This window comes from Toxotes jaculatrix, chromosome 12 (assembly GCF_017976425.1).
Source record: "Toxotes jaculatrix isolate fToxJac2 chromosome 12, fToxJac2.pri, whole genome shotgun sequence".
NCBI classification, from domain to species: domain Eukaryota; kingdom Metazoa; phylum Chordata; class Actinopteri; family Toxotidae; genus Toxotes; species Toxotes jaculatrix.
Window position 1 is genome coordinate 5,351,434 of NC_054405.1, and position 12,949 is coordinate 5,364,382.

A 12,949-nucleotide genomic window follows, 5' to 3' on the forward strand; every position below is an offset into this window, starting at 1 on the left:
GTGTCTTTGTGTGTGCCAGAGGCTTGTCTCCACTTGGCTCCATTGTCTTTGACACGGACCTTCAAACATGAACCTGTTCTGCTTCACACTGGTAAGATTCATCATCTTCTGAACTCTGAATCACTTTTACGTTTGTCTGTCAGGAGCACTGGTTTAGTCCTCTGCAGCCTCAGAAGCAGAGGAGACTCATTGGGCCACTGTGGGAGACACTGGTGATGTTATTGTTGTTGACAAGGATCTGAAACGGGCTCTCTGGGGAAACAGACAAAGCTGCTAACAACTTTCCTTCTTTCTAAGATTCATGAGGTTCCTCAGATGCAGTTCTTCCTTTGCTGTGCTGGTGTTTGCTGGATTGTGTAATAATTCATCAGCATATATGTTATAATAATGCTGTTAACAACACATTTTACAGCACTGTAACAACATACTTAACAGTGTTCCTGTAGTGATTTCACAGTCAGATTTAGCACACAAATACAAATTTGTTGAAAATGTTTGAGTAAAGTAGAATGAGCATCTTCTTGGTCTCATCATGACAAAACTCAGAAATGTGATTATTTAATATAATGAGAAAAAAATCAACAGACTAAAGCTGGGTGAAGGTGATGAATGCAAACTTTGTCATGTAACTATCAAACTACTGGCTGCACTTTATTACAATGATGACGTTTGGTGTTCAGTTGTCTGTGTCTACAGTTCTAACCTGGCTTGCACATGTTGATATGGGTGATCAGTACCAGTTTATAGTGTGACATGTTAATGCCATGCTGTCACTTGCACTCAGTGCCAGATTTGGGACTTTGCTCTCAGGTAAAGTCCTAAATTTAGCAACACGGTACAAGACAGTACAAGATGTCATCGGCCTCGTGAACTCAAAACCATAATAACACATAGCCATAAGATAATCTGCTCACCTGAACTAAACAGATTTATGTCAGTAGTTACACAACTCATGTCATTAGTTAAGGATGAAATGAGGTATAAATGTGTAATGTAATTAATATATGGGTATGGGCAAAGATAACACTAGATGCTGTGGATACAAAACACTGAATCAACAGTGACCCTCTTACACACACAGCATGTCAGTTGAGCAGCTTGCAGTATCTCTGTCACAGTCCTAAGGTTATATTTGTAGATGCCAGTGGTCAAAGCCAGTTAAGGATTTCATTAAGAGTTTTCTCAGAATTTAATTACATCAACTTTGCAAACATTCATTTTTTAAAAACTTCTTTTATAACCCCCATTTACCATTTTACCACTAAATATATCTGGCATCATCTACATAAAGATGGAAAGGAATGTCATGTCTGTCAGGGAGGGAGCTCAGAAAAGAACTCAAATGCACGACTCCAGGACACAGGGATAAAAGGCAAAGGCTAGTCCAAAAATCAGGAAGAGGTATCCGAATTGAGAGACAAGAGGCAAAACCGTAAAAGAACAAACTGGGTCAAAAACACAAGGAGTAACACAAGGAAACAAATGCTGGAACGCTTGACACTACGGACTAAGACTATATGGCACAGACAAAGGAGCAGGCAAGACTTAAATACACTAGGGGGCGGGAAGAACAATTAAACACAGGTGAAAACCATAAAGGCGGGGCATGTAATCAGAATTGGAGGGAAAACACCAGAGGGCAGGAAGTGAATCTAGAACTAAACAGGCAGAGACAGATTTCAAAATAAGACATGAGTCAAACATGAAAGGTAACACAAGGAAATAGTCATCAGACCAGGCTTAGGGACGAGACATGACAATGTCTGTGAATGATGTTGCTGAGCAGGAGCATATACGGTGAGAATAGAGCTGGGGGTCCACCTTGGGGTGTAACACGGAAGGAGGTGAAACATGGTCACCAATAGAAATGAAGCATTTAAAAAAACTCCCTGTCATTAAATTCCTGTGGCCTTGGCTGTGTAATGTTGGATGAAACTTCCTAGTGAACATTTGACTCTCCACATGAACAAGATCAGAAATGTCTCTGCTGATTTTTTTTACTACCATGTTTTTTGGAGACTTTCTTTGTTCCCGTATATAAGTGACCATTATAAGTTTCAAAGGACTTAATACATTTCTACATATTAAATACAGTATTTTCACACAGAACAGGATCCAGCAGTGTCTTTTCACATGGTCAGACATTTTGACTAAATCGGTGTGTTCATGTCAGACTGCTGACCTGCACTATCCAACAGCTGTGAAAATTAAGCACAGAAACATACAGCACAGAGTGATGGATATTGATTATACATGTCTGAGTGACACACTATACATGCAGAATTATTACACCAACATAGATGCCAAATGCTTGGATTTGAAGACATGTTCACCTGCTGCTGATATAATGATTTTCATTGATTTTATATTGTGTAATCAGACTGATGACTGATTCCAGGCAATTCCTCTTCGACAAACCTCAACAATAGAACATTTTCAGTCTGAGAGTTTGAACAGAGCGACTCAGTGCACTGTAGTATTTACACTCAGCTGCTGTCACTGTGCAAACTGTTGATTGTTCTTTTTTCAGGAGGGCTCCACAGAAAGCATATATGAACCGGCCTACAGCCAAACACTCAAGGATGTCCTTCCAAAGTACCAGTGCAGCCCTGCTCTTCTGAGGTGTAAGCCTGAGTGGGGTGGCTCAGATCCATCCATCAGCTCTGTAAGTTTACTGTCTCTCAGACCTGATCAAGCTTTGGTGTAGTAGACAATTTTAAAACACTCAAACCAGTTTGAAAAGGACTTGTCCCTGCACAACAAAGTGTCAACCACTGGCAACCAGAAAGAGAAGCAGGAAGAAGGGTAACGGTTACCCTGTATCAGGCATGTTCACAGTTACCTGCAGGGATCATGCAAAGCTGTGCAACAGAGTAATTAACAGGACTAAGAGTCTGCAGCCAGGCCAGCAGCCCTGTGAGGCTGTACTTAGGTACAGAGGGCTTTGAGCTAAATGCTAACATCAACATGATCAAAATGACAATGCTAACATGCCAATGTTAAGCAGGTGTTCTTACATATTACATTACTTTGCAAGTCAAAGCATGTGAGCTAATGGTCTTATTTGCTTTTTATTTTGTCATGACTGAACGAGGATTGAACCCAAATGCACAACTCAGCAATGGAGTTCCGAAATGAACAGTCTTTATTTCAAAAATAAAAATCACTCATGGTGAGGCAAAAAGGCAACAAAAAATAAAAGACTAGGAAAACACAAAAGCACTCTTACTGAGAAAAAATACTAGAATATGAAACAAACCAAACAAAGTAGCAACAAATCAAGAAAAAAAAAGATTCAAAGAGCAAGCAGTGAATGAAACCTCACAGGATGAAGGATTTGTTAGTTCTACTAATGTGAGACAGAACAAAGGGAGATGCAGACAATATATAGACACTATATAGGCTGGTAATGGGGAACAGGTGGAAACAGTCAGGGCGGGGAAGACAATCAAACTAGCAGGAACACCAGAGAAAGGGCAGGCTACCTGAAACACAAAGGGAGAACAGATTACAAAATAAAAGTGGAAATCACAAGACAAAATAAACACAGGACAAAACATAACATAACATAACATAACAAAACATTATTTCCTCACTGTGACATATTTCTTTTGTTTTTTTTTTCTTTATTCTTTCCATTCTAATTTTACTAAAAGTCCTGTCTGTCTTTGTTTCCCTAAGCACCAACCTCAGGATGAAATAAAATTAAAGAGGAACAGTAAAAGGTGCGTGAGTTTTCTTGGCTCATTATGTTCAGTAATTTCTTTCTTTCTTTATTTATTTTAATGAGCTCACATGGCATTTTCTTAATGATAATTTCAAATGATTCTGTTGTCTTTCACTCATTAGAATCAACTTAGCTCCCATCAGGAAATTAAACTATTTGTCGTTTCCATTTGTCATTTTAGGTCGTGCGTTCCAACATTACCCTCAGACAATGAGACATTAGGTTGGTACAGAAGGATCACAGTCACTGATCTTAATATTTCTAATGTCTTCATTCCTTTTTCTTACAGATGATTAAGACTTTATGCAAAACTAACTTCAGGCTCACACTGCTCATCTTGATCTTATATGACATGTTGAATCTTTCAGTGTACAGCTGCGATGTTGCAGCGTGTCACCTGTTTCTTCCTCCCTTCCACCTTGTCTGTTGCAGAAAGAGACATTAATCATGCCTGCTGGATGTCATCTGGCGAGAAGAAGGACTCACCTCATCAAAATAAAGTCCAGAATAGAGGTAAAGAAACAGGCTGTGTCTGTATGTGGAAAACCAAAGTACTTATACTAGGAAACCGTGGTCCTCTGAGGTTAGAGATTAAACTAAAAAACATCTGATGAATTACATTATTGATCTGAATGTCTGACGGTATATGCACTGAGAAGAAAACAAAGCTTTATCTTACATCTGTGGACAGATCCTCCAAAGATGTGGAAAGCCTCCTGTCAGAGCAGCATGCTGACCAGAGATGACAGAGTGAAGGAGCTGAACTCTGACAGGACACAGACAAATCTACCAGCTCAGGTAAAACCACATAATTATAACACTGGCATTTTTCACGCCTGAAATCAAAGTCAAGCTCCTGTCATTCACACGTGGTCACTTCAGTACCACAAATGATAATTATTCGCAAAGCTGTGCAGATGGCGGAGTTTAGTCTTTTGTAATCCTGTGCCCACATGACAGTGTTTGACAGACAGGCACGCAGATACCTGGCATACCTGCAGGTTTGTGCACATGTTAGTGCACGTGATGGAACTGACAGCGGCTGTTTATCTTTTGTTTTTTTTCTGCAGTCTGCTTATGTAACAAGGAAAAAAAACACTGAATAGATAATATTTCAATAAAGTATTGGTAAGGTGCTAATAGAAACACCTTATTAGGCACTTTTACAGGAAGTAAACGTACATTATATCAGTTGGCATTTAAATGTGTGAACACAGAAATCTGGCCAATACTTCAAGTTAACTCATCATATTTCTGTGCTTTGTTGGGAGGTTACAGAGGCTAAAAAGTGAATGTGAAGTAAACGTGAGGAAGGTCAGTTGTTTGTCAGCCAAATCAGATCCACTGTTGGCTTTAATCTGCTTTATAATCTTTAATCTCCTTTATAAGGCCCTTTTATATCTGCCCTATGTTCTTTGGGACACCTGGATTTTGTACTGTTTGCTGCTTTTCATGCCAACAGCTGATAGTTGAGATGGGAACATCACAACAGGACAGCAAGGACAGAAGGGAACAAGTGATAGTGCAGCGCCTGTATGAAAATAGGGTCATATAGGGTCATATTTTAACTTAAACTGTGATTTTACATCTTTTACATATGTAAACCTTGCAATAACAAACTGGTATAATACTACTGTACTGTGCTGTTGTGACCGAGAGATCATTAAGTATCATATTATTAGATTGTTATTAAAGATGCATCAATGTACCAGTAGCATTTTTTTGGATGAGATGGAGCTTGAACTACCATACTATACACTGATAGAGGAGACAACAATTTAGCAGTCACAGGAGACATTTGGAAGCAACCACAGCTTTTACTTTTGATGCGACTGTAAATACACGAAGCTTCTTACATTTTCAAATGCAGGAGTTTTGCTTGTGTTTCAAAGTTGACATTTCTTCAGGTGAAAAATCTGAATACGTCTTTCACCTCTGAGTAGAATCTTAATCTTAGGTTAAAAGCATCTGTAAGCATCTGTATCTGCTGCCTGACCCCTGTGTACAGGCTGAGGTGGGGAACTTTGTATCCCAGACTGAATTCAAGGCTTTTCTAAACTCTGTGGTAAATCATGAGGTTTTTGTAGAGTAGTATCCAACGTGGTTGATGCTGGATGTGTGCACTCTGCTTTGAATGCATTTATTGTTCCTTCATTACAGGGAGGTGAAACTGCAGCTGACACAGCAGAACCAATACACACCAAAAGAAGACTAAAGAAGCTACAGAGTCTGGTGCAAGCAAAGAAGGGACATCAGAGCAGAGCTGGAAAAGGGAAGAGCACATCTGAGAATAATGGTGAGTCACTGTACGTGATGTTCTTCATCCTGTCGTAGAAGCTGCATCATTATCAAAAATAATTTCTGCTCATCTGCAGATCATTTGGCAGATGTGTCGAGTAACAACAACCCAGTGCTAACCTGCATCGGCCTGGGGAGGAGAACAGACAAGTCCTATAAAACTGCTCCATCACCACGGCAACAACAGGCCGAAGATCACGAAGATTCAGAGGAGGAAGAAATTCGGAACCCAAGGTTTGGAAATCATCTGTGGAGCCCATTTGAGTGTCCGCAGCCCTGGACTCCCTTCCACCACACCTGCCACCAACCTCGACATGAGCTGTGGGTCTGCGGTGGCACCTTGTCGCTGCCTCGGACCTCAGAATGGGATCGTTTTGAGAGTTTGATACAGGAACTGGACAACAAGCAGTCTAATCTGTCTCCCCCACAAATGATCCGCTCCATCACGGACCTGCACCTCTCACAAAGCACAGTAAGATATACCACCTGCTGTTATTATTATCAGTTAATAACAGCAGACTGACAGCCTCTAACCATTTAACTAAAGCGGTGTTGTCAGTGCAAGATTTTAAACTAAAACTAGCAGATGCTGAATCTTGAATGATAGGTTGACAATTATTTCAACAACAGCGGGGCACCCACATGAACACTGAAAGTGGTTTTGCTTTGCTTGCTTGAAAAAATGGTGAACCTGTCTTTTAAGTGGCTTTTTCTTTGGCTTTATTGAGAAGGATGAACATGTTGGAGGTTATTGCTCCACCAGCCTTTCACTGCCTCTGCCAAGTATAGTTGCTTTAAAACCTTATTTCCATTTCAACTGTCTAAGTGCTCATAGACTGATGTTTAAATGTGACACATAGGATCTTTAAATAGCTTGGATTTTTATTTATTAAGCATTTATTTTTGTGCCAAAGTGGAGTAGAAACCAGCACTAAGGCTACAATCTCTGATGTCTAACCCTTTCTGTTGATGCAGTTGTATGTAGCCTGCTCCCAGACCTCCAAAGTGTCATTAAACTGTGCTTTGCAGGGCCTGACTTTGTAATTGCACCTCAGAGCTCTTTAGGGAACATTTAGAGTAACTGAACAGTAATTGAAATGTCTAGCTAATACTTGTTTTTTTAATTGCTTTTATGGTATTCTGAACCAAAGGTTTTACAGCTTAATTTCATTTTCAGCCTCGGTTAGCACCACTAATGCCTCACAAACTGCTGTTTAATAAAATCCTAATCATCATCATATGAAAACAAAACAAGTGTAATAACATTATATATGACTGTGTTGGGAGTGTATTGATCATTTTGCTAAAAACCGGCTGATGCAGAATGCATCAACACACCAATATCCCTCAGACTGTATCTAACAACGATGCTCGTAAGTTGCATAATGTGAAGGATCCCCAGGGTTTGGAGTTTATCCTGTGATGAGGAGTAAAGTCAGGTTATCTCCTCCTTTGCTGCTTTTATATTTAACAATTCTTTTTTTAATCTGTCTCTTGAATCCCCCCCAGCATTATTAGAAATACAACAGTAAATTGTAAAAATAAATAAATAAATAAAACTAATGTTAGATTTCTGCTGACTGCCAGGCCTTTGACCTCCCATACTGGAACATTTCAAAAACATCTGCCTCAGAAATAGCAATTAACAGGGCTGTAACTATAAATCGGAAACAATGCACCACAAACAGTAAATTTATCCGTGGTTGTAAACTGTTTCTAGTACAAGGGATAATAGTATAAGAGTTACTTATCCACCCACTCAGTGCGTGACAGCGAGGCCTCAGTTCAGTAACGGTCAGTGTTGGGAAATGATCCAGGAGTCAGTGTAACAGATGTTCTGAGAGCAGCGCTGAATGACAGCTAAACCACAGCTAATGGCCGACCAGTAAGGAATGAATCACCTTCACACACAAGTGACGTCCTTTAATGACACTTACATGGGAAAATATTAGCGTATAGATGAGCAGGTCATAAAAATTAAGCAGGATGGAAGAAACTATAAAAAAATGTATTGGCAAAAATAACAGTGAAGCTCTTCCCACATAATACTGAAATAATATTCTTAACAGAAGACCATAAATAGAACAAGATCAGTGTAACATGATCATTCAAATACAATTTAGACAATATTTTGACTCTAGCTGTGTTGCTGCCAGGGGTTAACCTAATTTCAGAACACAAATCACAAACAGGGATAAACACAAGCTGTTTGTGTTGTGGGGGTCACAAGAACACACACGCACATACACACAAGGCAGATAATATGGCCATCTGTCACTGGAAAACACTCGTTTTAATCTCTCTTTTACCCAAACAGTTGACCAGATTTGGGAGATTGGACGCCTTCAGACAGCACTCACCTTTAATGAAAGCACAGGATAACGGAAGCTGTCTGGTACGAGAACCAACCTCCTCAATCTGCCAGCTTGTCCCTCTAGGAATTTAACCTTCTCAAACATGCTCCACACCAAATCCAATATTTAGACAGAAAATTTACACCCTGTTTATTTTGGCAGTTGTGGGGGGATCCCTCTGATTACAGTGTGTTTTCTTTTTAAAGCAGCAGCAGAACGGTGATCCAGCCAAATCGAGGCAGCAGGGGAAGCAAACGGAGGCCCCAGCGCAGAGTGACAGGAAGCACGTCAAGGCCTCACCAGAGAGGGATCTGACAGCCATCATCGTATGTCGTGCACCCTACAAAGCTTATGCTAATACAACCAGTTTGAAGTTCATGGCACCTTGCATTTGCTGTGATTCACACCTAATGAAATAACATCTGTTAGCAACCAGACACAGCTGTCAGCCACACACCTGCTCTGCCAGGCTGCAAACTATCAATCAAACTATCATTTACCATTTTACAGAGAGGGCTTTACACAGCAGTGTTGAAATTAGCACTGATAGTACAGCAGGGACTGACAGGCCCAACCCACGATATCTGGGTAACCTGGTTTAAAAATCACTATGCCTCTAAAACACAAGTTAAACCAATGATATGACCATGACATCATCACCATGAGTATCAATCATATTCTTAATTTGTTCAGATTTTCATTATTAATAATTACATGACATGTTTGAAGGAAACTTTGAGATATTTCTACAGTACATTAGCTTCCTTTTAAGATATAGAAAATGCTATTTCATCAAATCATAGCTTCATGGGTTCTCTTTACTCACATTTGCAATTCACATGTGACAAGTCAGGACACTGAATAATTTGCATTTTATAAAAATTATACAGAACACATGTTTAAGTTAAGCATAACTAATGCATGACTCATGATGAATTAATGCAGCACATGCTATGAATTCCTCTTGCTCACTAACAAGAAATGCATCCATGCATGCAAACATGGAACCGCATGTCACCTGCATTTTTCTACACACAGCCTAAATGGAGCATCTGGTGGCCTAATGGTGCACACCACATAACCTCAGCGTCCATGGCTCAGTTCCCAGCTGGGTGATGTTGTACGTCACACCATTTTCTCTATATGACCTCAATTCAGCAGAGCTCTGTCTGTTACTGAGCTCTTACATTACAAACAACTAATACATAAATCAGCTAAACAGGATCCACCTTCAACCAATTAACACATACAAGAGAACCACAAAACAAATAACTGGAATTAATCAGTCTCAGAACTCCTATGTGTCTGAGAATGTGTGTGTAGGAGCTGTGCACCTGTTAGCAGTAGTTAAAAAAACTTTTGCTATACTGTGACGTCTGGGACTGGTTCACTGTGTAGGATCAGTGAGTGGTTGGTTGTCTGCTTGAGCATTAGGGGTATTTTTAGAAAAACACAGGTAACATACAGAATGCTGAATGCAGTTTAGTCAAACAGAGTAAAACAAACAGAATGTCTGCTCCCTTCAGTTATACGCTTTACTGAGGTGGGACATTTAGAATTTTTCCACTTCGAGTTTTTATGGTAAAACCAAATTATTCCCAGGTATCCCTCACTTTTGAAGAGTCGGCCTGACAGTTTCAGAGCCCAATCAAATCATATCATATTTCCTGTCAGCTACATACCGGTGGAGTTTCAGTGCATCCAGAATCTTACACTTCACAAAGTGCACTTAGATGAACGGATGCTAATGTAGTCCATGGTGTGAAAGTCACTGTACAGGGACAGGAAGTCAAAAGCTGAACACGGGTAATTGGGGATTATGCTCCCCACTCACCTCCCAGGTCTCAGCTATAAAAAGTAAGGCAACTCTTGCAGGATTAAGTATTTTGCTTGCCAGAGGAGCTGCGTGTCCCAGCGTACACTGGGATACTGAGCTGTTCCGTCACACGAGGAATCAAACCCAGCAGTTTAGGTCTCTGACTCAGCTTTCTGGTTGGTTAACTTTCCCGTTTGTTTGCCTGTAGTGGAAAGATAACAAATGACAGAGAACAAAACGCATATGAGAGAATAAAAAAATGTGACTTGGTGTTTTTGCTGTGCAGAATGGAGGCACACAGAAAAATGAAGCATCGAGGAGGGAGGCTGGTGGTCAGCGACCACTTACAAGAGGACACAGGCAGTCCAGTAACTCTCTGGAAAGTCTCTACAGCTTGAACAGTGGACAAAGCTCGTCAAGTAAGAACTTTCAGGCACAGAACCAAGAGTCAAGAGTCCTGTTCACATCAAACCCAATGAATTATGCAAGTCTCATTTGTACACTGCTCCTCCTGCACCTCTGTTACTCCACTTCAGACACACTAATTTGTAGAGCCACGCTAACCTTTGACAAACCTCCACTCAGACTATCTTGTTACTGACATGTGAACAATCTGAAAGCGGTAGAATTCAACAAAGTAATTAGTTTACCCCTCACTGAACCCTGTTGTTTGTGTGCTGTTCCCCAGGTGGAGTCACCAGTGGGTCAGACTGCTCCAGTAACAGAGACAGTCTGAGGCTGGAGGACGATCTATTGTACTCCAGACAGTTCTGTGGCAGAGCGAGAGTCCACACAGAATATGTGCCAAGTCCATACGACACAGAATCCCTTAAACTCAAGGTGAACACATCTGGAAAGTAAATAAAATAAACTATGCCTGAGTTACTGTATTAGCTGTATCATATTGGGGACAGACTGCTGACAGTCACTGGCCAATATCTACAGCCTGGTCCAATATCATTTGGTCTGGTTGATCCACCACTTTGATGCAGAATGAAATATCTATGTGTGTAGTGTTTTTGTACATGATCACATAATAAACACAAAATTAAACTAAACTTTCATTTAGGTGGGAGATGTGATTGACATCATCGCTAAGCCCCCCATGGGAATATGGACAGGCATGCTGAACGGCAGGATTGGAAATTTCAAGTTCATTTATGTGGATGTGCTAACAGAGGACAGTCCTGAGACACAAAGACAAACCCACGAAGTGAGACACACTTCAACTGTCCAGGAAGTGTTAAAGCGCCTCAGTTTGGAGGTATTTTGTTTATAGTTGTGTTTTGGACTGATGTAGCAATAGTCATCTTCCATACACCAGAGTGTCCCTGCAGCTCCTGAACGATGCGTTTTCCTTTTGTTTTATCAGGAGTACTCCTCGTCTCTGCAGCTGAGTGGTTACCAAACAGTGGATGACTTGATGAGACTGAGGGAGCATCACCTGATGGAGCTGAATGTGACTGATCCAGAGCACAGGCATCGCCTGCTCGCCGCTGTCCACTCCCTGCAGCAACTGTACTGTGAGTAATGGGAAACACAGAAAAGGTCAACCAAGGACAGTGTCGCCACGCACAATTTGTGACATGATAAAAATGGAAAAAGATACGCTGAGACGTTTGGATTCAGAAAGGAAAGGGGACAAGTGACATTACACCTCAAGTAGATAAGAGAGGGAGGGTATCCGGGCCACTAAAGAGGTGAGCTAAAGAGGTTAAGGATAACAGGATAACCCCAAAGAGTGTTTCTGAGAATAGAGCAGGACACACGAGGACAGAAACTGCAGACAGATAGGCCGTTCAGGCTTAATGCACAGGAACAATAGCTGTAAAGGATTACTTACTGCTCATCCATTCAACTCTCTGACAGTACATCCAACCAACCTGTCTTCTCTGATTTACAGCTGATAGTCAGTTGGAGAATGAGGACAATCAGGAAGCCGAGGCCCCCGGTAAGAACGTGAAGGCAGATATGAACAACTGCTCCAGGGACTCGGGCTGCCCCGACAACACCACAGAGGACGCAGACCTTCACTTTCCCTCTGAACAGTCTCTAACAGCTGAGATGACAGCTTCATGAGAATAATCTGTTCTTTATCATGCCTGTTTTATTCTTTATTGTGCTGTTGAGAAGACTTGTCAATCAAAAGCTATTTTTTTATTTCTTGTAACAGCGTCGTTTCTACCTATGTACCATAAAGTACCCTTACAGAGCCTTTACCACTGCTAATCCTTCAACTCCAGCTGCTGGATGTGTGTCTGTAAATTGTAAGATGTACAGTATTTGTTTCCTGAAATTAAACATTTTATGAATCTGTTTTCTGTTTAGCATAATTACATTTTTACTGTGGTTTAGCTTCATGAGAATAATCTGTTCTTTATCATGCCTGTTTTATTCTTTATTGTGCTGTTGAGAAGACTTGTCAATCAAAAGCTATTTTTTTATTTCTTGTAACAGCGTCGTTTCTACCTATGTACCATAAAGTACCCTTACAGAGCCTTTACCACTGCTAATCCTTCAACTCCAGCTGCTGGAGGTGTGTCTGTAAATTGTAAGATGTACAGTATTTGTTTCCTGAAATTAAACATTTTATGAATCTGTTTTCTGTTTAGCATAATTACATTTTTACTGTGGTTTATAACAGTCATCAGTCAGAGAATCAGCTCATGAAATGCATAAATGTTTACCATCTGTATGGAGGACAACATTACAGCAGAGAGGGTGTGATTCCCAGAATGCAGTAAAAATGAGATT